This window comes from Dendrobates tinctorius, unplaced genomic scaffold (genome assembly GCF_039654945.1).
Source record: "Dendrobates tinctorius isolate UK_male_01 unplaced genomic scaffold, ASM3965494v1 ptg000254l, whole genome shotgun sequence".
Lineage (NCBI taxonomy): Eukaryota > Metazoa > Chordata > Amphibia > Anura > Dendrobatidae > Dendrobates > Dendrobates tinctorius.
The window spans coordinates 4,270,045-4,296,463 of record NW_027361921.1 but is presented as its reverse complement, the minus strand read 5'-3'; the positions used below and the strand labels follow the sequence as shown (position 1 = coordinate 4,296,463).

General features: G+C 37.7%; 11 non-coding genes across 11 annotated transcripts; 7 read left to right on the top strand and 4 right to left on the bottom strand.

Moving 5' to 3' along the window:
- The first annotated feature begins 4,756 nt into the window (after positions 1 to 4,756).
- TRNAT-AGU (transfer RNA threonine (anticodon AGU)) lies at positions 4,757 to 4,830 on the top strand. Its single transcript has one exon. It is a non-coding gene; the product is annotated as a tRNA-Thr (tRNA).
- A 3,568-nt stretch (positions 4,831 to 8,398) lies between these two features.
- On the top strand, positions 8,399 to 8,472 carry TRNAT-AGU (transfer RNA threonine (anticodon AGU)). The gene has a single exon. It is a non-coding gene; the product is annotated as a tRNA-Thr (tRNA).
- Positions 8,473 to 10,277: 1,805 nt separating this feature from the next.
- On the top strand, positions 10,278 to 10,351 carry TRNAT-AGU (transfer RNA threonine (anticodon AGU)). The gene has a single exon. It is a non-coding gene; the product is annotated as a tRNA-Thr (tRNA).
- Positions 10,352 to 11,547: 1,196 nt separating this feature from the next.
- On the bottom strand, positions 11,548 to 11,629 carry TRNAS-GCU (transfer RNA serine (anticodon GCU)). Its single transcript has one exon. It is a non-coding gene; the product is annotated as a tRNA-Ser (tRNA).
- A 556-nt stretch (positions 11,630 to 12,185) lies between these two features.
- Positions 12,186 to 12,259, top strand: TRNAT-AGU (transfer RNA threonine (anticodon AGU)). The gene has a single exon. It is a non-coding gene; the product is annotated as a tRNA-Thr (tRNA).
- A 1,647-nt stretch (positions 12,260 to 13,906) lies between these two features.
- TRNAT-AGU (transfer RNA threonine (anticodon AGU)) lies at positions 13,907 to 13,980 on the top strand. Its single transcript has one exon. It is a non-coding gene; the product is annotated as a tRNA-Thr (tRNA).
- Positions 13,981 to 15,176: 1,196 nt separating this feature from the next.
- On the bottom strand, positions 15,177 to 15,258 carry TRNAS-GCU (transfer RNA serine (anticodon GCU)). The gene has a single exon. It is a non-coding gene; the product is annotated as a tRNA-Ser (tRNA).
- Positions 15,259 to 15,814: 556 nt separating this feature from the next.
- Positions 15,815 to 15,888, top strand: TRNAT-AGU (transfer RNA threonine (anticodon AGU)). The gene has a single exon. It is a non-coding gene; the product is annotated as a tRNA-Thr (tRNA).
- Positions 15,889 to 16,897: 1,009 nt separating this feature from the next.
- Positions 16,898 to 16,979, bottom strand: TRNAS-GCU (transfer RNA serine (anticodon GCU)). The gene has a single exon. It is a non-coding gene; the product is annotated as a tRNA-Ser (tRNA).
- A 6,784-nt stretch (positions 16,980 to 23,763) lies between these two features.
- Positions 23,764 to 23,845, bottom strand: TRNAS-GCU (transfer RNA serine (anticodon GCU)). The gene has a single exon. It is a non-coding gene; the product is annotated as a tRNA-Ser (tRNA).
- A 556-nt stretch (positions 23,846 to 24,401) lies between these two features.
- TRNAT-AGU (transfer RNA threonine (anticodon AGU)) lies at positions 24,402 to 24,475 on the top strand. Its single transcript has one exon. It is a non-coding gene; the product is annotated as a tRNA-Thr (tRNA).
- The last annotated feature ends 1,944 nt before the right edge of the window (positions 24,476 to 26,419 follow it).

Here is a 26,419-nt window from a genome sequence, read left to right as displayed (position 1 = left end):
ACTCTCTAAGCAGGCTTTCTAATGTATCACACCTGTTTGTCCTTTGTCTTAGTTGGTCAAAGAGCCTATTTAGTAAATGGAAAATCTTGAATTTGAATGCCAGCAGTCCTTTTCCTTCTTTATCTCAGTTTAGGGCTGTTTAACTCTCTAAGCAGGCTTTTTAATGTTTCGCACCTGTTTGTCCTTTGGCTTAGTTGGTCAAAGAGCCTATTTAGTAAAAGGAAAATCTTGATTTTGAATGTCAGCAGTGCTTTCTATTCTTCATCTCATTTTGTGGGTTTTTACCCCAAAAAGAGGACTTTTACTCTTGTTTGTCATCAAATATTAATTTCCCACAGCCCTAATATAGTGCAATTGAGAAAAAAAATTGTTTGCTGTTGAAACACTTTAAAAGGAATTAGAGGATATAATTTTCTTTACAGAATATAGGATGGCATCAAGCTTTACCATTCAACACGAAAGAAGAAGCAGATTAATCCGACGAGGATGGGATTCAAACCCATGCATGCAGAGCACAATGGATCAGCAGTCCATCGCCTTAACCACTCAGCCACTTCTTCTACATAGCACCTGTGCGTTTAGGTGGGAAGATGTTGAGAGGGTTTTTACCAGTCAGTGTTTTTTCACTGAAGATTGTATGTTGGCTTTTGTCAGAGTTGCCTTATCTCGTCAACTACAGTGCCTGTTGTTTGAAGTTAGCTTGAGGAAAACTCTATCAGAAATGAACCAGTGCTGAGGTTTTTAATATCAATTAGTCATAATTTTTCCTCCTTTTGGTTTTGCCATGGCATTTCTTCAATCTGTCTATTCTGTGTCATAACCTGGAAGCAAAACAAGTCCCAAATTTCAGCTGTGCTAAAAGATGGCTCATTCAATTGCAAAACTTCAAAGCCTTTGTCCTCGATACAGCTTCTGTAAATTTGTCAGTCTTTTAAATGAATCCTCTTCAAAATTTACTTGGCTTCTTAAGTGTTATGACTGAGATTGAAATGTTATTCCATGTTTCTGCTCTACGTGGAATGGAACTCAAGCTCAATATTGTTTTGCTGCGCTAACCAGTTGAATGTTCGATTGGTGCTTCAATCTTCCTTGGATTTCAAATGCATGCCATCTTCTGGTGCTGTGGCTTAGTTGGTTAAAGTGCCTGTCTAGTAAACAGGAGATCCTGAGTTCGAATCTCAGCAGTGCCTTGTTTTCATCTCCTCACAAAGAAGCTTCCTATCTTAAAAATAGGTGTTTCACTTGCGACTGATAGTGCAATTGTGAGATTAAAAATCTCTTCTACCTAAGAGATATAAAGGAAGAAAGATGGCTTCAAGCATGACAATGTAAAACCAGTAGATTTAGTTTTGAAATGCCTCCTTTCTATGCATCTCTAATCCGTTTATCCAATGTATCTCACCTTTATGTCCTTTGGCTTAGTTGGTCAAAGAGCCTGTTTAGTAAACAGAAAATCTTGAATTTGAATGCCAGCTATTCTTTCTTTATGTCAGTTTGGGGCTTCTTAACTCTCTAAGCAGGCTTTCTAATGTATCACACCTATTTGTCCTTTGTCTTAGTTGGTCAAAGAGCCTGTTTAGTAAACAGAAAATCTTGAATTTGAATGCCAGCAGTGCTATTCTTTCTTTATGTCAGTTTGGGGCTTCTTAACTCTCTAAGCAGGCTTTCTAATGTATCACACCTGTTTGTCCTTTGTCTTAGTTGGTCAAAGAGCCTGTTTAGTAAACAGAAAATCTTGAATTTGAATGCCAGCAGTCCTCTTCCTTCTTTATCTCAGTTTAGGGCTGTTTAACTCTCTAAGCAGGCTTTCTAATGTATCACACCTGTTTGTCCTTTGTCTTAGTTGGTCAAAGAGCCTATTTAGTAAATGGAAAATCTTGAATTTGAATGCCAGCAGTCCTTTTCCTTCTTTATCTCAGTTTAGGGCTGTTTAACTCTCTAAGCAGGCTTTTTAATGTTTCGCACCTGTTTGTCCTTTGGCTTAGTTGGTCAAAGAGCCTATTTAGTAAAAGGAAAATCTTGATTTTGAATGTCAGCAGTGCTTTCTATTCTTCATCTCATTTTGTGGGTTTTTACCCCAAAAAGAGGACTTTTACTCTTGTTTGTCATCAAATATTAATTTCCCACAGCCCTAATATAGTGCAATTGAGAAAAAAATTGTCTGCTGTTGAAACACTTTAAAAGGAATTAGAGGATATAATTTTCTTTACAGAATATAGGATGGCATCAAGCTTTACAAATTAAAACCAGTGGATTTACAGATCTGACTCTGCAAAGTTTGATAGCAGCACAGGAGTATTGTAAACTTTCATGCTTGAAGTGTCCACCGCTTGGGTTAAAAATGAAAACCAAACCATTCAACACGAAAGAAGAAGCAGATTAATCCGACGATGATGGGATTCGAACCCATGCATGCAGAGCACAATGGATTAGCAGTCCATCAACTTAACCACTCGGCCACCTCGTCTACATAGCGCCCGTGTGTTTAGGTGGGAAGATGTTGAGAGGGTTTTTACCAGTCAGTGTTTTTTCACTGAAGATTGTATGTTGGCTTTTGTCAGAGTTGCCTTATCTCGTCAACTACAGTGCCTGTTGTTTGAAGTTAGCTTGGGGAAAACTCTATCAGAAATGAACCAGTGCTGAGGTTTTTAATATCAATTAGTCATAATTTTTCCTCCTTTTGGTTTTGCCATGGCATTTCTTCAATCTGTCTATTCTGTGTCATAACTTGGAAGCAAAACAAGTCCCAAATTTCAGCTGTGCTAAAAGATGGCTCATTCAATTGCAAAACTTCAAAGCCTTTGTCCTCGATACAGCTTCTGTAAATTTGTCAGTCTTTTAAATGAATGCTCTTCAAAATTTACTTGGCTTCTTAAGTGTTATGACTGAGATTGAAATCTTACTCCATGTTTCTGCTCTACGTGGAATGGAACTCAAGCTCAATATTATTTTGCTGCGCTAACCAGTTGAATGTTCGATTGGTGCTTCAATCTTCCTTGGATTTCAAATGCATTCCATCTTCTGGTGCTGTGGCTTAGTTGGTTAAAGCGCCTGTCTAGTAAACAGGAGATCCTCACAAAGAAGCTTTCTATCTTAAAAATAGGTGTTTCACTTGCGACTGATAGTGCAATTGTGAGATTAAAAATCTCTTCTACCTAAGAGATATAAAGGAAGAAAGATGGCTTCAAGCATGACAATGTAAAACCAGTTGATTTAGTTTTGAAATGCATCCTTTCTATGCATCTCTAATCCGTTTATCCAATGTATCTCACCTTTATGTCCTTTGGCTTAGTTGGTCAAAGAGCCTGTTTAGTAAACAGAAAATCTTGAATTTGAATGCCAGCAGTGCTATTCTTTCTTTATGTCAGTTTGGGGCTTCTTAACTCTCTAAGCAGGCTTTCTAATGTATCACACCTGTTTGTCCTTTGTCTTAGTTGGTCAAAGAGCCTGTTTAGTAAACAGAAAATCTTGAATTTGAATGCCAGCAGTCCTCTTCCTTCTTTATCTCAGTTTAGGGCTGTTTAACTCTCTAAGCAGGCTTTCTAATGTATCACACCTGTTTGTCCTTTGTCTTAGTTGGTCAAAGAGCCTATTTAGTAAATGGAAAATCTTGAATTTGAATGCCAGCAGTCCTTTTCCTTCTTTATCTCAGTTTAGGGCTGTTTAACTCTCTAAGCAGGCTTTTTAATGTTTCGCACCTGTTTGTCCTTTGGCTTAGTTGGTCAAAGAGCCTATTTAGTAAAAGGAAAATCTTGATTTTGAATGTCAGCAGTGCTTTCTATTCTTCATCTCATTTTGTGGGTTTTTACCCCAAAAAGAGGACTTTTACTCTTGTTTGTCATCAAATATTAATTTCCCACAGCCCTAATATAGTGCAATTGAGAAAAAAATTGTCTGCTGTTGAAACACTTTAAAAGGAATTAGAGGATATAATTTTCTTTACAGAATATAGGATGGCATCAAGCTTTACAAATTAAAACCAGTGGATTTACAGATCTGACTCTGCAAAGTTTGATAGCAGCACAGGAGTATTGTAAACTTTCATGCTTGAAGTGTCCACCGCTTGGGTTAAAAATGAAAACCAAACCATTCAACACGAAAGAAGAAGCAGAATAATCCGACGAGGATGGGATTCGAACCCATGCATGCAGAGCACAATGGATTAGCAGTCCATCGCCTTAACTACTCAGCCACTTCTTCTACATAGCACTTGTGCGTTTAGGTGGGAAGATGTTGAGAGGGTTTTTACCAGTCAGTGTTTTTTCACTGAAGATTGTATGTTGGCTTTTGTCAGAGTTGCCTTATCTCGTCAACTACAGTGCCTGTTGTTTGAAGTTAGCTTGAGGAAAACTCTATCAGAAATGAACCAGTGCTGAGGTTTTTAATATCAATTAGTCATAATTTTTCCTCCTTTTGGTTTTGCCATGGCATTTCTTCAATCTGTCTATTCTGTGTCATAACCTGGAAGCAAAACAAGTCCCAAATTTCAGCTGTGCTAAAAGATGGCTCATTCAATTGCAAAACTTCAAAGCCTTTGTCCTCGATACAGCTTCTGTAAATTTGTCAGTCTTTTAAATGAATCCTCTTCAAAATTTACTTGGCTTCTTAAGTGTTATGACTGAGATTGAAATGTTATTCCATGTTTCTGCTCTACGTGGAATGGAACTCAAGCTCAATATTGTTTTGCTGCGCTAACCAGTTGAATGTTCGATTGGTGCTTCAATCTTCCTTGGATTTCAAATGCATGCCATCTTCTGGTGCTGTGGCTTAGTTGGTTAAAGCGCCTGTCTAGTAAACAGGTGATCCTGAGTTCGAATCTCAGCAGTGCCTTTTTTTCATCTCCTCACAAAGAAGCTTCCTATCTTAAAAATAGGTGTTTCACTTGCGACTGATAGTGCAATTGTGAGATTAAAAATCTCTTCTACCTAAGAGATATAAAGGAAGAAAGATGGCTTCAAGCATGACAATGTAAAGCCAGTTGATTTAGTTTTGAAATGCATCCTTTCTATGCATCTCTAATCCGTTTATCCAATGTATCTCACCTTTATGTCCTTTGGCTTAGTTGGTCAAAGAGCCTGTTTAGTAAACAGAAAATCTTGAATTTGAATGCCAGCTATTCTTTCTTTATGTCAGTTTGGGGCTTCTTAACTCTCTAAGCAGGCTTTCTAATGTATCACACCTATTTGTCCTTTGTCTTAGTTGGTCAAAGAGCCTGTTTAGTAAACAGAAAATCTTGAATTTGAATGCCAGCAGTGCTATTCTTTCTTTATGTAAGTTTGGGGCTTCTTAACTCTCTAAGCAGGCTTTCTAATGTATCACACCTGTTTGTCCTTTGTCTTAGTTGGTCAAAGAGCCTGTTTAGTAAACAGAAAATCTTGAATTTGAATGCCAGCAGTCCTCTTCCTTCTTTATCTCAGTTTAGGGCTGTTTAACTCTCTAAGCAGGCTTTCTAATGTATCACACCTGTTTGTCCTTTGTCTTAGTTGGTCAAAGAGCCTATTTAGTAAATGGAAAATCTTGAATTTGAATGCCAGCAGTCCTTTTCCTTCTTTATCTCAGTTTAGGGCTGTTTAACTCTCTAAGCAGGCTTTTTAATGTTTTGCACCTGTTTGTCCTTTGGCTTAGTTGGTCAAAGAGCCTATTTAGTAAAAGGAAAATCTTGATTTTGAATGTCAGCAGTACTTGCTATTCTTCATCTCATTTTGTGGGTTTTTACCCCAAAAAGAGGACTTTTACTCTTGTTTGTCATCAAATATTAATTTCCCACAGCCCTAATATAGTGCAATTGAGAAAAAAAATTGTCTGCTGTTGAAACACTTTAAAAGGAATTAGAGGATATAATTTTCTTTACAGAATATAGGATGGCATCAAGCTTTACAAATTAAAACCAGTGGATTTACAGATCTGACTCTGCAAAGTTTGATAGCAGCACAGGAGTATTGTAAACTTTCATGCTTGAAGTGTCCACCGCTTGGGTTAAAAATGAAAACCAAACCATTCAACACGAAAGAAGAAGCAGATTAATCCGACGACGATGGGATTCGAACCCATGCATGCAGAGCACAATGGATTAGCAGTCCATCACCTTAACCACTCGGCCACCTCGTCCACATAGCGCCCGTGTCTTTAGGTGGGAAGATGTTGAGAGGGTTTTTACCAGTCAGTGTTTTTTCACTGAAGATTGTATGTTGGCTTTTGTCAGAGTTGCCTTATCTCGTCAACTACAGTGCCTGTTGTTTGAAGTTAGCTTGGGGAAAACTCTATCAGAAATGAACCAGTGCTGAGGTTTTTAATATCAATTAGTCATAATTTTTCCTCCTTTTGGTTTTGCCATGGCATTTCTTCAATCTGTCTATTCTGTGTCATAACTTGGAAGCAAAACAAGTCCCAAATTTCAGCTGTGCTAAAAGATGGCTCATTCAATTGCAAAACTTCAAAGCCTTTGTCCTCGATACAGCTTCTGTAAATTTGTCAGTCTTTTAAATGAATGCTCTTCAAAATTTACTTGGCTTCTTAAGTGTTATGACTGAGATTGAAATCTTACTCCATGTTTCTGCTCTACGTGGAATGGAACTCAAGCTCAATATTATTTTGCTGCGCTAACCAGTTGAATGTTCGATTGGTGCTTCAATCTTCCTTGGATTTCAAATGCATTCCATCTTCTGGTGCTGTGGCTTAGTTGGTTAAAGCGCCTGTCTAGTAAACAGGAGATCCTCACAAAGAAGCTTCCTATCTTAAAAATAGGTGTTTCACTTGCGACTGATAGTGCAATTGTGAGATTAAAAATCTCTTCTACCTAAGAGATATAAAGGAAGAAAGATGGCTTCAAGCATGACAATGTAAAACCAGTTGATTTAGTTTTGAAATGCATCCTTTCTATGCATCTCTAATCCGTTTATCCAATGTATCTCACCTTTATGTCTTTTGGCTTAGTTGGTCAAAGAGCCTGTTTAGTAAACAGAAAATCTTGAATTTGAATGCCAGCAGTGCTATTCTTTCTTTATGTCAGTTTGGGGCTTCTTAACTCTCTAAGCAGGCTTTCTAATGTATCACACCTGTTTGTCCTTTGTCTTAGTTGGTCAAAGAGCCTGTTTAGTAAACAGAAAATCTTGAATTTGAATGCCAGCAGTCCTCTTCCTTCTTTATCTCAGTTTAGGGCTGTTTAACTCTCTAAGCAGGCTTTCTAATGTATCACACCTGTTTGTCCTTTTTCTTAGTTGGTCAAAGAGCCTATTTAGTAAATGGAAAATCTTGAATTTGAATGCCAGCAGTCCTTTTCCTTCTTTATCTCAGTTTAGGGCTGTTTAACTCTCTAAGCAGGCTTTTTAATGTTTCGCACCTGTTTGTCCTTTGGCTTAGTTGGTCAAAGAGCCTATTTAGTAAAAGGAAAATCTTGATTTTGAATGTCAGCAGTGCTTTCTATTCTTCATCTCATTTTGTGGGTTTTTACCCCAAAAAGAGGACTTTTACTCTTGTTTGTCATCAAATATTAATTTCCCACAGCCCTAATATAGTGCAATTGAGAAAAAAAATTGTCTGCTGTTGAAACACTTTAAAAGGAATTAGAGGATATAATTTTCTTTACAGAATATAGGATGGCATCAAGCTTTACAAATTAAAACGAGTGGATTTACAGATCTGACTCTGCAAAGTTTGATAGCAGCACAGGAGTATTGTAAACTTTCATGCTTGAAGTGTCCACCACTTGGGTTAAAAATGAAAACCAAACCATTCAACACAAAAGAAGAAGCAGATTAATCAGACGAGGATGGGATTCGAACCCATGCATGCAGAGCACAATGGATTAGCAGTCCATCGCCTTAACTACTCAGCCACTTCTTCTACATAGCACCTGTGCGTTTAGGTGGGAAGATGTTGAGAGGGTTTTTACCAGTCAGTGTTTTTTCACTGAAGATTGGATGTTGGCTTTTGTCAGAGTTGCCTTATCTTGTCAACTACAGTGCCTGTTGTTTGAAGTTAGCTTGAGGAAAACTCTATCAGAAATGAACCAGTGCTGAGGTTTTTAATATCAATTAGTCATAATTTTTCCTCCTTTTGGTTTTGCCATGGCATTTCTTCAATCTGTCTATTCTGTGTCATAACCTGGAAGCAAAACAAGTCCCAAATTTCAGCTGTGCTAAAAGATGGCTCATTCAATTGCAAAACTTCAAAGCCTTTGTCCTCGATACAGCTTCTGTAAATTTGTCAGTCTTTTAAATGAATCCTCTTCAAAATTTACTTGGCTTCTTAAGTGTTATGACTGAGATTGAAATGTTATTCCATGTTTCTGCTCTACGTGGAATGGAACTCAAGCTCAATATTGTTTTGCTGCGCTAACCAGTTGAATGTTCGATTGGTGCTTCAATCTTCCTTGGATTTCAAATGCATGCCATCTTCTGGTGCTGTGGCTTAGTTGGTTAAAGCGCCTGTCTAGTAAACAGGAGATCCTGAGTTCGAATCTCAGCAGTGCCTTTTTTTTCATCTCCTCACAAAGAAGCTTCCTATCTTAAAAATAGGTGTTTCACTTGCGACTGATAGTGCAATTGTGAGATTAAAAATCTCTTCTACCTAAGAGATATAAAGGAAGAAAGATGGCTTCAAGCATGACAATGTAAAACCAGTTCATTTAGTTTTGAAATGCATCCTTTCTATGCATCTCTAATCCGTTTATCCAATGTATCTCACCTTTATGTCCTTTGGCTTAGTTGGTCAAAGAGCCTGTTTAGTAAACAGAAAATCTTGAATTTGAATGCCAGCTATTCTTTCTTTATGTCAGTTTGGGGCTTCTTAACTCTCTAAGCAGGCTTTCTAATGTATCACACCTATTTGTCCTTTGTCTTAGTTGGTCAAAGAGCCTGTTTAGTAAACAGAAAATCTTGAATTTGAATGCCAGCAGTGCTATTCTTTCTTTATGTCAGTTTGGGGCTTCTTAACTCTCTAAGCAGGCTTTCTAATGTATCACACCTGTTTGTCCTTTGTCTTAGTTGGTCAAAGAGCCTGTTTAGTAAACAGAAAATCTTGAATTTGAATGCCAGCAGTCCTCTTCCTTCTTTATCTCAGTTTAGGGCTGTTTAACTCTCTAAGCAGGCTTTCTAATGTATCACACCTGTTTGTCCTTTTTCTTAGTTGGTCAAAGAGCCTATTTAGTAAATGGAAAATCTTGAATTTGAATGCCAGCAGTCCTTTTCCTTCTTTATCTCAGTTTAGGGCTGTTTAACTCTCTAAGCAGGCTTTTTAATGTTTCGCACCTGTTTGTCCTTTGGCTTAGTTGGTCAAAGAGCCTATTTAGTAAAAGGAAAATCTTGATTTTGAATGTCAGCAGTGCTTTCTATTCTTCATCTCATTTTGTGGGTTTTTACCCCAAAAAGAGGACTTTTACTCTTGTTTGTCATCAAATATTAATTTCCCACAGCCCTAATATAGTGCAATTGAGAAAAAAAATTGTCTGCTGTTGAAACACTTTAAAAGGAATTAGAGGATATAATTTTCTTTACAGAATATAGGATGGCATCAAGCTTTACAAATTAAAACCAGTGGATTTACAGATCTGACTCTGCAAAGTTTGATAGCAGCACAGGAGTATTGTAAACTTTCATGCTTGAAGTGTCCACCGCTTGGGTTAAAAATGAAAACCAAACCATTCAACACGAAAGAAGAAGCAGAATAATCCGACGAGGATGGGATTCGAACCCATGCATGCAGAGCATGCAGCCACTTCTTCTACATAGCACCTGTGCGTTTAGGTGGGAAGATGTTGAGAGGGTTTTTACCAGTCAGTGTTTTTTCACTGAAGATTGTATGTTGGCTTTTGTCAGAGTTGCCTTATCTCGTCAACTACAGTGCCTGTTGTTTGAAGTTAGCTTGAGGAAAACTCTATCAGAAATGAACCAGTGCTGAGGTTTTTAATATCAATTAGTCATAATTTTTCCTCCTTTTGGTTTTGCCATGGCATTTCTTCAATCTGTCTATTCTGTGTCATAACCTGGAAGCAAAACAAGTCCCAAATTTCAGCTGTGCTAAAAGATGGCTCATTCAATTGCAAAACTTCAAAGCCTTTGTCCTCGATACAGCTTCTGTAAATTTGTCAGTCTTTTAAATGAATCCTCTTCAAAATTTACTTGGCTTCTTAAGTGTTATGACTGAGATTGAAATGTTATTCCATGTTTCTGCTCTACGTGGAATGGAACTCAAGCTCAATATTGTTTTGCTGCGCTAACCAGTTGAATGTTCGATTGGTGCTTCAATCTTCCTTGGATTTCAAATGCATGCCATCTTCTGGTGCTGTGGCTTAGTTGGTTAAAGCGCCTGTCTAGTAAACAGGAGATCCTGAGTTCGAATCTCAGCAGTGCCTTTTTTTCATCTCCTCACAAAGAAGCTTCCTATCTTAAAAATAGGTGTTTCACTTGCGACTGATAGTGCAATTGTGAGATTAAAAATCTCTTCTACCTAAGAGATATAAAGGAAGAAAGATGGCTTCAAGCATGACAATGTAAAACCAGTTGATTTAGTTTTGAAATGCATCCTTTCTATGCATCTCTAATCCGTTTATCCAATGTATCTCACCTTTATGTCCTTTGGCTTAGTTGGTCAAAGAGCCTGTTTAGTAAACAGAAAATCTTGAATTTGAATGCCAGCTATTCTTTCTTTATGTAAGTTTGGGGCTTCTTAACTCTCTAAGCAGGCTTTCTAATGTATCACACCTGTTTGTCCTTTGTCTTAGTTGGTCAAAGAGCCTGTTTAGTAAACAGAAAATCTTGAATTTGAATGCCAGCAGTCCTCTTCCTTCTTTATCTCAGTTTAGGGCTGTTTAACTCTCTAAGCAGGCTTTCTAATGTATCACACCTGTTTGTCCTTTGTCTTAGTTGGTCAAAGAGCCTATTTAGTAAATGGAAAAGCTTGAATTTGAATGCCAGCAGTCCTCTTCCTTCTTTATCTCAGTTTAGGGCTGTTTAACTCTCTAAGCAGGCTTTCTAATGTATCACACCTGTTTGTCCTTTGTCTTAGTTGGTCAAAGAGCCTATTTAGTAAATGGAAAAGCTTGAATTTGAATGCCAGCAGTCCTTTTCCTTCTTTATCTCAGTTTAGGGCTGTTTAACTCTCTAAGCAGGCTTTTTAATGTTTCGCACCTGTTTGTCCTTTGGCTTAGTTGGTCAAAGAGCCTATTTAGTAAAAGGAAAATCTTGATTTTGAATGTCAGCAGTACTTTCTATTCTTCATCTCATTTTGTGGGTTTTTACCCCAAAAAGAGGACTTTTACTCTTGTTTGTCATCAAATATTAATTTCCCACAGCCCTAATATAGTGCAATTGAGAAAAAAAATTGTCTGCTGTTGAAACACTTTAAAAGGAATTAGAGGATATAATTTTCTTTACAGAATATAGGATGGCATCAAGCTTTACAAATTAAAACAAGTGGATTTACAGATCTGACTCTGCAAAGTTTGATAGCAGCACAGGAGTATTGTAAACTTTCATGCTTGAAGTGTCCACCGCTTGGGTTAAAAATGAAAACCAAACCATTCAACATGAAAGAAGAAGCAGATTAATCCGACGAGGATGGGATTCGAACCCATGCATGCAGAGCACAATGGATTAGCAGTCCATCACCTTAACCACTCGGCCACCTCGTCTACATAGCGCCCGTGCGTTTAGGTGGGAAGATGTTGAGAGGGTTTTTACCAGTCAGTGTTTTTTCACTGAAGATTGTATGTTGGCTTTTGTCAGAGTTGCCTTATCTCGTCAACTACAGTGCCTGTTGTTTGAAGTTAGCTTGGGGAAAACTCTATCAGAAATGAACCAGTGCTGAGGTTTTTAATATCAATTAGTCATAATTTTTCCTCCTTTTGGTTTTGCCATGGCATTTCTTCAATCTGTCTATTCTGTGTCATAACTTGGAAGCAAAACAAGTCCCAAATTTCAGCTGTGCTAAAAGATGGCTCATTCAATTGCAAAACTTCAAAGCCTTTGTCCTCGATACAGCTTCTGTAAATTTGTCAGTCTTTTAAATGAATGCTCTTCAAAATTTACTTGGCTTCTTAAGTGTTATGACTGAGATTGAAATCTTATTCCATGTTTCTGCTCTACGTGGAATGGAACTCAAGCTCAATATTGTTTTGCTGCGCTAACCAGTTGAATGTTCGATTGGTGCTTCAATCTTCCTTTGATTTCAAGTGCATGCCATCTTCTGGTGCTGTGGCTTAGTTGGTTAAAGCGCCTGTCTAGTAAACAGGAGATCCTGAGTTCGAATCTCAGCAGTGCCTTGTTTTCATCTCCTCACAAAGAAGGAGATTAAAAATCTCTTCTACCTAAGAGATATAAAGGAAGAAAGATGGCTTCAAGCATGACAATGTAAAACCAGTTGATTTAGTTTTGAAATGCCTCCTTTCTATGCATTGCTAATCCGTTTATCCAATGTATCTCACCTTTATGTCCTTTGGCTTAGTTGGTCAAAGAGCCTGTTTAGCAAACAGAAAATCTTGAATTTGAATGCCAGCAGTGCTATTCTTTCTTTATGTCAGTTTGGGGCTTCTTAACTCTCTAAGCAGGCTTTCTAATGTATCACACCTATTTGTCCTTTGTCTTAGTTGGTCAAAGAGCCTGTTTAGTAAACAGAAAATCTTGAATTTGAATGCCAGCAGTCCTCTTCCTTTTTTATCTCAGTTTAGGGCTGTTTAACTCTCTAAGCAGGCTTTCTAATGTATCACACCTGTTTGTCCTTTGTCTTAGTTGGTCAAAGAGCCTATTTAGTAAATGGAAAATCTTGAATTTGAATGCCAGCAGTCCTTTTCCTTCTTTATCTCAGTTTAGGGCTGTTTAACTCTCTAAGCAGGCTTTTTAATGTTTCGCACCTGTTTGTCCTTTGGCTTAGTTGGTCAAAGAGCCTATTTAGTAAAAGGAAAATCTTGATTTTGAATGTCAGCAGTACTTTCTATTCTTCATCTCATTTTGTGGGTTTTTACCCCAAAAAGAGGACTTTTACTCTTGTTTGTCATCAAATATTAATTTTCCACAGCCCTAATATAGTGCAATTGAGAAAAAAAATTGTCTGCTGTTGAAACACTTTAAAAGGAATTAGAGGATATAATTTTCTTTACAGAATATAGGATGGCATCAAGCTTTACAAATTAAAACCAGTGGATTTACAGATCTGACTCTGCAAAGTTTGATAGCAGCACAGGAGTATTGTAAACTTTCATGCTTGAAGTGTCCACTGCTTGGGTTAAAAATGAAAACCAAACCATTCAACACGAAAGAAGAAGCAGAATAATCGGACGAGGATGGGATTCGAACCCATGCATGCAGAGCACAATGGATTAGCAGTCCATCGCCTTAACTACTCAGCCACTTCTTCTACATAGCACCTGTGCGTTTAGGTGGGAAGATGTTGAGAGGGTTTTTACCAGTCAGTGTTTTTTCACTGAAGATTGTATGTTGGCTTTTGTCAGAGTTGCCTTATCTCGTCAACTACAGTGCCTGTTGTTTGAAGTTAGCTTGAGGAAAACTCTATCAGAAATGAACCAGTGCTGAGGTTTTTAATATCAATTAGTCATAATTTTTCCTCCTTTTGGTTTTGCCATGGCATTTCTTCAATCTGTCTATTCTGTGTCATAACCTGGAAGCAAAACAAGTCCCAAATTTCAGCTGTGCTAAAAGATGGCTCATTCAATTGCAAAACTTCAAAGCCTTTGTCCTCGATACAGCTTCTGTAAATTTGTCAGTCTTTTAAATGAATCCTCTTCAAAATTTACTTGGCTTCTTAAGTGTTATGACTGAGATTGAAATGTTATTCCATGTTTCTGTTCTACGTGGAATGGAACTCAAGCTCAATATTGTTTTGCTGCGCTAACCAGTTGAATGTTCGATTGGTGCTTCAATCTTCCTTGGATTTCAAATGCATGCCATCTTCTGGTGCTGTGGCTTAGTTGGTTAAAGCGCCTGTCTAGTAAACAGGAGATCCTGAGTTCGAATCTCAGCAGTGCCTTTTTTTTATCTCCTCACAAAGAAGCTTCCTATCTTAAAAATAGGTGTTTCACTTGCGACTGATAGTGCAATTGTGAGATTAAAAATCTCTTCTACCTAAGAGATATAAAGGAAGAAAGATGGCTTCAAGCATGACAATGTAAAACCAGTTGATTTAGTTTTGAAATGCATCCTTTCTATGCATCTCTAATCCGTTTATCCAATGTATCTCACCTTTATGTCCTTTGGCTTAGTTGGTCAAAGAGCCTGTTTAGTAAACAGAAAATCTTGAATTTGAATGCCAGCTATTCTTTCTTTATGTCAGTTTGGGGCTTCTTAACTCTCTAAGCAGGCTTTCTAATGTATCACACCTATTTGTCCTTTGTCTTAGTTGGTCAAAGAGCCTGTTTAGTAAACAGAAAATCTTGAATTTGAATGCCAGCAGTGCTATTCTTTCTTTATGTAAGTTTGGGGCTTCTTAACTCTCTAAGCAGGCTTTCTAATGTATCACACCTGTTTGTCCTTTGTCTTAGTTGGTCAAAGAGCCTGTTTAGTAAACAGAAAATCTTGAATTTGAATGCCAGCAGTCCTCTTCCTTCTTTATCTCAGTTTAGGGCTGTTTAACTCTCTAAGCAGGCTTTCTAATGTATCACACCTGTTTGTCCTTTGTCTTAGTTGGTCAAAGAGCCTATTTAGTAAATGGAAAAGCTTGAATTTGAATGCCAGCAGTCCTTTTCCTTCTTTATCTCAGTTTAGGGCTGTTTAACTCTCTAAGCAGGCTTTTTAATGTTTCGCACCTGTTTGTCCTTTGGCTTAGTTGGTCAAAGAGCCTATTTAGTAAAAGGAAAATCTTGATTTTGAATGTCAGCAGTACTTTCTATTCTTCATCTCATTTTGTGGGTTTTTACCCCAAAAAGAGGACTTTTACTCTTGTTTGTCATCAAATATTAATTTCCCACAGCCCTAATATAGTGCAATTGAGAAAAAAAATTGTCTGCTGTTGAAACACTTTAAAAGGAATTAGAGGATATAATTTTCTTTACAGAATATAGGATGGCATCAAGCTTTACAAATTAAAACAAGTGGATTTACAGATCTGACTCTGCAAAGTTTGATAGCAGCACAGGAGTATTGTAAACTTTCATGCTTGAAGTGTCCACCGCTTGGGTTAAAAATGAAAACCAAACCATTCAACATGAAAGAAGAAGCAGATTAATCCGACGAGGATGGGATTCGAACCCATGCATGCAGAGCACAATGGATTAGCAGTCCATCACCTTAACCACTCGGCCACCTCGTCTACATAGCGCCCGTGCGTTTAGGTGGGAAGATGTTGAGAGGGTTTTTACCAGTCAGTGTTTTTTCACTGAAGATTGTATGTTGGCTTTTGTCAGAGTTGCCTTATCTCGTCAACTACAGTGCCTGTTGTTTGAAGTTAGCTTGGGGAAAACTCTATCAGAAATGAACCAGTGCTGAGGTTTTTAATATCAATTAGTCATAATTTTTCCTCCTTTTGGTTTTGCCATGGCATTTCTTCAATCTGTCTATTCTGTGTCATAACTTGGAAGCAAAACAAGTCCCAAATTTCAGCTGTGCTAAAAGATGGCTCATTCAATTGCAAAACTTCAAAGCCTTTGTCCTCGATACAGCTTCTGTAAATTTGTCAGTCTTTTAAATGAATGCTCTTCAAAATTTACTTGGCTTCTTAAGTGTTATGACTGAGATTGAAATCTTATTCCATGTTTCTGCTCTACGTGGAATGGAACTCAAGCTCAATATTGTTTTGCTGCGCTAACCAGTTGAATGTTCGATTGGTGCTTCAATCTTCCTTTGATTTCAAGTGCATGCCATCTTCTGGTGCTGTGGCTTAGTTGGTTAAAGCGCCTGTCTAGTAAACAGGAGATCCTGAGTTCGAATCTCAGCAGTGCCTTGTTTTCATCTCCTCACAAAGAAGGAGATTAAAAATCTCTTCTACCTAAGAGATATAAAGGAAGAAAGATGGCTTCAAGCATGACAATGTAAAACCAGTTGATTTAGTTTTGAAATGCCTCCTTTCTATGCATTGCTAATCCGTTTATCCAATGTATCTCACCTTTATGTCCTTTGGCTTAGTTGGTCAAAGAGCCTGTTTAGCAAACAGAAAATCTTGAATTTGAATGCCAGCAGTGCTATTCTTTCTTTATGTCAGTTTGGGGCTTCTTAACTCTCTAAGCAGGCTTTCTAATGTATCACACCTATTTGTCCTTTGTCTTAGTTGGTCAAAGAGCCTGTTTAGTAAACAGAAAATCTTGAATTTGAATGCCAGCAGTCCTCTTCCTTTTTTATCTCAGTTTAGGGCTGTTTAACTCTCTAAGCAGGCTTTCTAATGTATCACACCTGTTTGTCCTTTGTCTTAGTTGGTCAAAGAGCCTATTTAGTAAATGGAAAATCTTGAATTTGAATGCCAGCAGTCCTTTTCCTTCTTTATCTCAGTTTAGGGCTGTTTAACTCTCTAAGCAGGCTTTTTAATGTTTCGCACCTGTTTGTCCTTTGGCTTAGTTGGTCAAAGAGCCTATTTAGTAAAAGGAAAATCTTGATTTTGAATGTCAGCAGTACTTTCTATTCTTCATCTCATTTTGTGGGTTTTTACCCCAAAAAGAGGACTTTTACTCTTGTTTGTCATCAAATATTAATTTTCCACAGCCCTAATATAGTGCAATTGAGAAAAAAAATTGTCTGCTGTTGAAACACTTTAAAAGGAATTAGAGGATATAATTTTCTTTACAGAATATAGGATGGCATCAAGCTTTACAAATTAAAACGAGTGGATTTACAGATCTGACTCTGCAAAGTTTGATAGCAGCACAGGAGTATTGTAAACTTTCATGCTTGAAGTGTCCACCGCTTGGGTTAAAAATGAAAACCAAACCATTCAACATGAAAGAAGAAGCAGATTAATCCGACGAGGATGGGATTCGAACCCATGCATGCAGAGCACAATGGATTAGCAGTCCATCACCTTATCCACTCGGCCACCTCGTCTACATAGCGCCTGTGCGTTTAGGTGGGAAGATGTTGAGAGGGTTTTTACCAGTCAGTGTTTTTTCACTGAAGATTGTATGTTGGCTTTTGTCAGAGTTGCCTTATCTCGTCAACTACAGTGCCTGTTGTTTGAAGTTAGCTTGGGGAAAACTCTATCAGAAATGAACCAGTGCTGAGGTTTTTAATATCAATTAGTCATAATTTTTCCTCCTTTTGGTTTTGCCATGGCATTTCTTCAATCTGTCTATTCTGTGTCATAACTTGGAAGCAAAACAAGTCCCAAATTTCAGCTGTGCTAAAAGATGGCTCATTCAATTGCAAAACTTCAAAGCCTTTGTCCTCGATACAGCTTCTGTAAATTTGTCAGTCTTTTAAATGAATGCTCTTCAAAATTTACTTGGCTTCTTAAGTGTTATGACTGAGATTGAAATCTTATTCCATGTTTCTGCTCTACGTGGAATGGAACTCAAGCTCAATATTGTTTTGCTGCGCTAACCAGTTGAATGTTCGATTGGTGCTTCAATCTTCCTTTGATTTCAAGTGCATGCTATCTTCTGGTGCTGTGGCTTAGTTGGTTAAAGCGCCTGTCTAGTAAACAGGAGATCTCAGCAGTGCCTTGTTTTCATCTCCTCACAAAATAAGGAGATTAAAAATCTCTTCTACCTAAGAGATATAAAGGAAGAAAGATGGCTTCAAGCATGACAATGTAAAACCAGTTGATTTAGTTTTGAAATGCCTCCTTTCTATGCATCGCTAATCCGTTTATCCAATGTATCTCACCTTAATGTCCTTTGGCTTAGTTGGTCAAAGAGCCTGTTTAGCAAACAGAAAATCTTGAATTTGAATGCCAGCAGTGCTATTCTTTCTTTATGTCAGTTTGGGGCTTCTTAACTCTCTAAGCAGGCTTTCTAATGTATCACACCTATTTGTCCTTTGTCTTAGTTGGTCAAAGAGCCTGTTTAGTAAACAGAAAATCTTGAATTTGAATGCCAGCAGTCCTCTTCCTTCTTTATCTCAGTTTAGGGCTGTTTAACTCTCTAAGCAGGCTTTCTAATGTATCACACCTGTTTGTCCTTTGTCTTACTTGGTCAAAGAGCCTATTTAGTAAATGGAAAATCTTGAATTTGAATGCCAGCAGTCCTTTTCCTTCTTTATCTCAGTTTAGGGCTGTTTAACTCTCTAAGCAGGCTTTTTAATGTTTCGCACCTGTTTGTCCTTTGGCTTAGTTGGTCAAAGAGCCTATTTAGTAAAAGGAAAATCTTGATTTTGAATGTCAGCAGTACTTTCTATTCTTCATCTCATTTTGTGGGTTTTTACCCCAAAAAGAGGACTTTTACTCTTGTTTGTCATCAAATATTAATTTCCCACAGCCCTAATATAGTGCAATTGAGAAAAAAAATTGTCTGCTGTTGAAACACTTTAAAAGGAATTAGAGGATATAATTTTCTTTACAGAATATAGGATGGCATCAAGCTTTACAAATTAAAACGAGTGGATTTACAGATCTGACTCTGCAAAGTTTGATAGCAGCACAGGAGTATTGTAAACTTTCATGCTTGAAGTGTCCACCGCTTGGGTTAAAAATGAAAACCAAACCATTCAACATGAAAGAAGAAGCAGATTAATCCGACGAGGATGGGATTCGAACCCATTCATGCAGAGCACAATGGATTAGCAGTCCATCACCTTAACCACTCGGCCACCTCGTCTACATAGCGCCCGTGCGTTTAGGTGGGAAGATGTTGAGAGGGTTTTTACCAGTCAGTGTTTTTTCACTGAAGATTGTATGTTGGCTTTTGTCAGAGTTGCCTTATCTCGTCAACTACAGTGCCTGTTGTTTGAAGTTAGCTTGGGAAAACTCTATCAGAAATGAACCAGTGCTGAGGTTTTTAATATCAATTAGTCATAATTTTTCCTCCTTTTGGTTTTGCCATGGCATTTCTTCAATCTGTCTATTCTGTGTCATAACTTGGAAGCAAAACAAGTCCCAAATTTCAGCTGTGCTAAAAGATGGCTCATTCAATTGCAAAACTTCAAAGCCTTTGTCCTCGATACAGCTTCTGTAAATTTGTCAGTCTTTTAAATGAATGCTCTTCAAAATTTACTTGGCTTCTTAAGTGTTATGACTGAGATTGAAATCTTATTCCATGTTTCTGCTCTACGTGGAATGGAACTCAAGCTCAATATTGTTTTGCTGCGCTAACCAGTTGAATGTTCGATTGGTGCTTCAATCTTCCTTTGATTTCAAGTGCATGCCATCTTCTGGTGCTGTGGCTTAGTTGGTTAAAGCGCCTGTCTAGTAAACAGGAGATCTCAGCAGTGCCTTGTTTTCATCTCCTCACAAAGAAGGAGATTAAAAATCTCTTCTACCTAAGAGATATAAAGGAAGAAAGATGGCTTCAAGCATGACAATGTAAAACCAGTTGATTTAGTTTTGAAATGCCTCCTTTCTATGCATCGCTAATCCGTTTATCCAATGTATCTCACCTTTATGTCCTTTGTCTTAGTTGGTCAAAGAGCCTGTTTAGCAAACAGAAAATCTTGAATTTGAATGCCAGCAGTGCTATTCTTTCTTTATGTCAGTTTGGGGCTTCTTAACTCTCTAAGCAGGCTTTCTAATGTATCACACCTATTTGTCCTTTGTCTTAGTTGGTCAAAGAGCCTGTTTAGTAAACAGAAAATCTTGAATTTGAATGCCAGCAGTCCTCTTCCTTCTTTATCTCAGTTTAGGGCTGTTTAACTCTCTAAGCAGGCTTTCTAATGTATCACACCTGTTTGTCCTTTGTCTTACTTGGTCAAAGAGCCTATTTAGTAAATGGAAAATCTTGAATTTGAATGCCAGCAGTCCTTTTCCTTCTTTATCTCAGTTTAGGGCTGTTTAACTCTCTAAGCAGGCTTTTTAATGTTTCGCACCTGTTTGTCCTTTGGCTTAGTTGGTCAAAGAGCCTATTTAGTAAAAGGAAAATCTTGATTTTGAATGTCAGCAGTACTTTCTATTCTTCATCTCATTTTGTGGGTTTTTACCCCAAAAAGAGGACTTTTACTCTTGTTTGTCATCAAATATTAATTTCCCACAGCCCTAATATAGTGCAATTGAGAAAAAAAATTGTCTGCTGTTGAAACACTTTAAAAGGAATTAGAGGATATAATTTTCTTTACAGAATATAGGATGGCATCAAGCTTTACAAATTAAAACGAGTGGATTTACAGATCTGACTCTGCAAAGTTTGATAGCAGCACAGGAGTATTGTAAACTTTCATGCTTGAAGTGTCCACCGCTTGGGTTAAAAATGAAAACCAAACCATTCAACATGAAAGAAGAAGCAGATTAATCCGACGAGGATGGGATTCGAACCCATGCATGCAGAGCACAATGGATTAGCAGTCCATCACCTTAACCACTCGGCCACCTCATCTACATAGCGCCTGTGCGTTTAGGTGGGAAGATGTTGAGAGGGTTTTTACCAGTCAGTGTTTTTTCACTGAAGATTGTATGTTGGCTTTTGTCAGAGTTGCCTTATCTCGTCAACTACAGTGCCTGTTGTTTGAAGTTAGCTTGGGGAAAACTCTATCAGAAATGAACCAGTGCTGAGGTTTTTAATATCAATTAGTCATAATTTTTCCTCCTTTTGGTTTTGCCATGGCATTTCTTCAATCTGTCTATTCTGTGTCATAACTTGGAAGCAAAACAAGTCCCAAATTTCAGCTGTGCTAAAAGATGGCTCATTCAATTGCAAAACTTCAAAGCCTTTGTCCTCGATACAGCTTCTGTAAATTTGTCAGTCTTTTAAATGAATGCTCTTCAAAATTTACTTGGCTTCTTAAGTGTTATGACTGAGATTGAAATCTTATTCCATGTTTCTGCTCTACGTGGAATGGAACTCAAGCTCAATATTATTTTGCTGCGCTAACCAGTTGAATGTTCGATTGGTGCTTCAATCTTCCTTTGATTTCAAGTGCATGCCATCTTCTGGTGCTGTGGCTTAGTTGGTTAAAGCGCCTGTCTAGTAAACAGGAGATCCTGAGTTCGAATCTTGTTTTCATCTCCTCACAAAGAAGCTTCCTATCTTAAAAATAGGTGTTTCACTTGCGACTGATAGTGCAATTGTGAGATTAAAAATCTCTTCTACCTAAGAGATATAAAGGAAGAAAGATGGCTTCAAGCATGACAATGTAAAACCAGTTCATTTAGTTTTGAAATGCATCCTTTCTATGCATCTCTAATCCGTTTATCCAATGTATCTCAAAGAGCCTGTTTAGTAAACAGAAAATCTTGAATTTGAATGCCAGCTATTCTTTCTTTATGTCAGTTTGGGGGCTTCTTAACTCTCTAAGCAGGCTTTCTAATGTATCACACCTTTTTGTCCTTTGTCTTAGTTGGTCAAAGAGCCTGTTTAGTAAACAGAAAATCTTGAATTTGAATGCCAGCAGTCCTCTTCCTTCTTTATCTCAGTTTAGGGCTGTTTAACTCTCTAAGCAGGCTTTCTAATGTATCACACCTGTTTGTCCTTTGTCTTACTTGGTCAAAGAGCCTATTTAGTAAATGGAAAATCTTGAATTTGAATGCCAGCAGTCCTTTTCCTTCTTTATCTCAGTTTAGGGCTGTTTAACTCTCTAAGCAGGCTTTTTAATGTTTCGCACCTGTTTGTCCTTTGGCTTAGTTGGTCAAAGAGCCTATTTAGTAAAAGGAAAATCTTGATTTTGAATGTCAGCAGTACTTTCTATTCTTCATCTCATTTTGTGGGTTTTTACCCCAAAAAGAGGACTTTTACTCTTGTTTGTCATCAAATATTAATTTCCCACAGCCCTAATATAGTGAAATTGAGAAAAAAAATTCTCTGCTGTTGAAACACTTTAAAAGGAATTAGAGGATATAATTTTCTTTACAGAATATAGGATGGCATCAAGCTTTACAAATTAAAACGAGTGGATTTACAGATCTGACTCTGCAAAGTTTGATAGCAGCACATGAGTATTGTAAACTTTCATGCTTGAAGTGTCCACCGCTTGGGTTAAAAATGAAAACCAAACCATTCAACACGAAAGAAGAAGCAGATTAATCCGACGAGGATTGTTTTTCGAACCCATGCATGCAGAGCACAATGGATTAGCAGTCCATCGCCATAACCACTCGTCCACCTCTTCTACATAGCACCTGTGCGTTTAGGTGGGAAGATGTTGAGAGGGTTTTTACCAGTCAGTGTTTTTTCACTGAAGATTGTATGTTGGCTTTTGTCAGAGTTGCCTTATCTCGTCAACTACTGTGCCTGTTGTTTGAAGTTAGCTTGGGGAAAACTCTATCAGAAATGAACCAGTGCTGAGGTTTTTAATATCAATTAGTCATAATTTTTCCTCCTTTTGGTTTTGCCATGGCATTTCTTCAATCTGTCTATTCTGTGTCATGACTTGGAAGCAAAACAAGTCCCAAATTTCAGCTGTGCTAAAAGATTTCTCATTCAATTGCAAAACTTCAAAGCCTTTGTCCTCGATACAGCTTCTGTAAATTTGTCAGTCTTTTAAATGAATGCTCTTCAAAATTTACTTGGCTTCTTAAGTGTTATGACTGAGATTGAAATCTTATTCCATGTTTCTGCTCTACGTGGAATGGAACTCAAGCTCAATATTGTTTTGCTGCGCTAACCAGTTGAATGTTCGATTGGTGCTTCAATCTTCCTTTGATTTCAAGTGCATGCCATGTTCTGGTGCTGTGGCTTAGTTGGTTAAAGCGCCTGTCTAGTAATCAGGAGATTCTGAGTTCGAATCTCAGCAGTGCCTTGTTTTCATCTCCTCACAAAGAAGGAGATTAAAAATCTCTTCTACCTAAGAGATATAAAGGAAGAAAGATGGCTTCAAGCATGACAATGTAAAACCAGTTGATTTAGTTTTGAAATGCCTCCTTTCTATGCATCGCTAATCCGTTTATCCAATGTATCTCACCTTTATGTCCTTTGGCTTAGTTGGTCAAAGAGCCTGTTTAGCAAACAGAAAATCTTGAATTTGAATGCCAGCAGTGCTATTCTTTCTTTATGTCAGTTTGGGGCTTCTTAACTCTCTAAGCAGGCTTTCTAATGTATCACACCTATTTGTCCTTTGTCTTAGTTGGTCAAAGAGCCTGTTTAGTAAACAGAAAATCTTGAATTTGAATGCCAGCAGTCCTCTTCCTTCTTTATCTCAGTTTAGGGCTGTTTAACTCTCTAAGCAGGCTTTCTAATGTATCACACCTGTTTGTCCTTTGTCTTACTTGGTCAAAGAGCCTATTTAGTAAATGGAAAATCTTGAATTTGAATGCCAGCAGTCCTTTTCCTTCTTTATCTCAGTTTAGGGCTGTTTAACTCTCTAAGCAGGCTTTTTAATGTTTCGCACCTGTTTGTCCTTTGGCTTAGTTGGTCAAAGAGCCTATTTAGTAAAAGGAAAATCTTGATTTTGAATGTCAGCAGTACTTTCTATTCTTCATCTCATTTTGTGGGTTTTTACCCCAAAAAGAGGACTTTTACTCTTGTTTGTCATCAAATATTAATTTCCCACAGCCCTAATATAGTGCAATTGAGAAAAAAAATTGTCTGCTGTTGAAACACTTTAAAAGGAATTAGAGGATATAATTTTCTTTACAGAATATAGGATGGCATCAAGCTTTACAAATTAAAACGAGTGGATTTACAGATCTGACTCTGCAAAGTTTGATAGCAGCACAGGAGTATTGTAAACTTTCATGCTTGAAGTGTCCACCGCTTGGGTTAAAAATGAAAACCAAACCATTCAACATGAAAGAAGAAGCAGATTAACCCGACGAGGATGGGATTCGAACCCATGCATGCAGAGCACAATGGATTAGCAGTCCATCACCTTAACCACTCGGCCACCTCGTCTACATAGCGCCTGTGCGTTTAGGTGGGAAGATGTTGAGAGGGTTTTTACCAGTCAGTGTTTTTTCACTGAAGATTGTATGTTGGCTTTTGTCAGAGTTGCCTTATCTCGTCAACTACAGTGCCTGTTGTTTGAAGTTAGCTTGGGGAAAACTCTATCAGAAATGAACCAGTGCTGAGGTTTTTAATATCAATTAGTCATAATTTTTCCTCCTTTTGGTTTTGCCATGGCATTTCTTCAATCTGTCTATTCTGTGTCATAACTTGGAAGCAAAACAAGTCCCAAATTTCAGCTGTGCTAAAAGATGGCTCATTCAATTGCAAAACTTCAAAGCCTTTGTCCTCGATACAGCTTCTGTAAATTTGTCAGTCTTTTAAATGAATGCTCTTCAAAATTTACTTGGCTTCTTAAGTGTTATGACTGAGATTGAAATCTTATTCCATGTTTCTGCTCTACGTGGAATGGAACTCAAGCTCAATATTGTTTTGCTGCGCTAACCAGTTGAATGTTCGATTGGTGCTTCAATCTTCCTTTGATTTCAAGTGCATGCCATCTTCTGGTGCTGTGGCTTAGTTGGTTAAAGCGCCTGTCTAGTAAACAGGAGATCCTGAGTTCGAATCTCAGCAGTGCCTTGTTTTCATCTCCTCACAAAGAAGGAGATTAAAAATCTCTTCTACCTAAGAGATATAAAGGAAGAAAGATGGCTTCAAGCATGACAATGTAAAACCAGTTGATTTAGTTTTGAAATGCCTCCTTTCTATGCATCGCTAATCCGTTTATCCAATGTATCTCACCTTTATGTCCTTTGGCTTAGTTGGTCAAAGAGCCTGTTTAGCAAACAGAAAATCTTGAATTTGAATGCCAGCAGTGCTATTCTTTCTTTATGTCAGTTTGGGGCTTCTTAACTCTCTAAGCAGGCTTTCTAATGTATCACACCTGTTTGTCCTTTGTCTTAGTTGGTCAAAGAGCCTATTTAGTAAATGGAAAATCTTGAATTTGAATGCCAGCAGTCCTTTTCCTTCTTTATCTCAGTTTAGGGCTGTTTAACTCTCTAAGCAGGCTTTTTAATGTTTCGCACCTGTTTGTCCTTTGGCTTAGTTGGTCAAAGAGCCTATTTAGTAAAAGGAAAATCTTGATTTTGAATGTCAGCAGTACTTTCTATTCTTCATCTCATTTTGTGGGTTTTTACCCCAAAAAGAGGACTTTTACTCTTGTTTGTCATCAAATATTAATTTCCCACAGCCCTAATATAGTGCAATTGAGAAAAAAAATTCTCTGCTGTTGAAACACTTTAAAAGGAATTAGAGGATATAATTTTCTTTACATAATATAGGATGGCATCAAGCTTTACAAATTAAAACGAGTGGATTTACACATCTGACTCTGCAAAGTTTGATAGCAGCACAGGAGTATTGTAAACTTTCATGCTTGAAGTGTCCACCGCTTGGGTTAAAAATGAAAACCAAACCATTCAACATGAAAGAAGAAGCAGATTAATCCGACGAGGATTGTTTTTCGAACCCATGCATGCAGAGCACAATGGATTAGCAGTCCATCGCCTATACCACTATGCCACCTCTTCTACAAATCACCTGTGCGTTTAGGTGGGAAGATGTTGAGAGGGTTTTTACCAGTCAGTGTTTTTTCACTGAAGATTGTATGTTGGCTTTTGTCAGAGTTGCCTTATCTCGTCAACTACTGTGCCTGTTGTTTGAAGTTAGCTTGGGGAAAACTCTATCAGAAATGAACCAGTGCTGAGGTTTTTAATATCAATTAGTCATAATTTTTCCTCCTTTTGGTTTTGCCATGGCATTTCTTCAATCTGTCTATTCTGTGTCATAACTTGGAAGCAAAACAAGTCCCAAATTTCAGCTGTGCTAAAAGATGGCTCATTCAATTGCAAAACTTCAAAGCCTTTGTCCTCGATACAGCTTCTGTAAATTTGTCAGTCTTTGAAATGAATGCTCTTCAAAATTTACTTGGTTTCTTAAGTGTTATGACTGAGAATGAAATCTTATTCCATGTTTCTGCTCTACGTGGAATGGAACTCAAGCTCAATATTATTTTGCTGCGCTAACCAGTTGAATGTTCGATTGGTGCTTCAATCTTCCTTTGATTTCAAGTGCATGCCATCTTCTGGTGCTGTGGCTTAGTTGGTTAAAGCGCCTGTCTAGTAAACAGGAGATCCTGAGTTCGAATCTCAGCAATGCCTTGTTTTCATCTCCTCACAAAGAAGCTTCCTATCTTAAAAATAGGTGTTTCACTTGCGACTGATAGTGCAATTGTGAGATTAAAAATCTCTTCTACCTAAGAGATATAAAGGAAGAAAGATGGCTTCAAGCATGACAATGTAAAACCAGCTCATTTAGTTTTGAAATGCATCCTTTCTATGCATCTCGAATCCGTTTATCCAATGTATCTGACCTTTATGTCCTTTGGCTTAGTTGGTCAAAGAGCCTGGTTAGTAAACAGAAAATCTTGAATTTGAATGCCAGCTATTCTTTCTTTATGTCAGTTTGGGTCTTCTTAACTCTCTAAGCAGGCTTTCTAATGTATCACACCTATTTGTCCTTTGT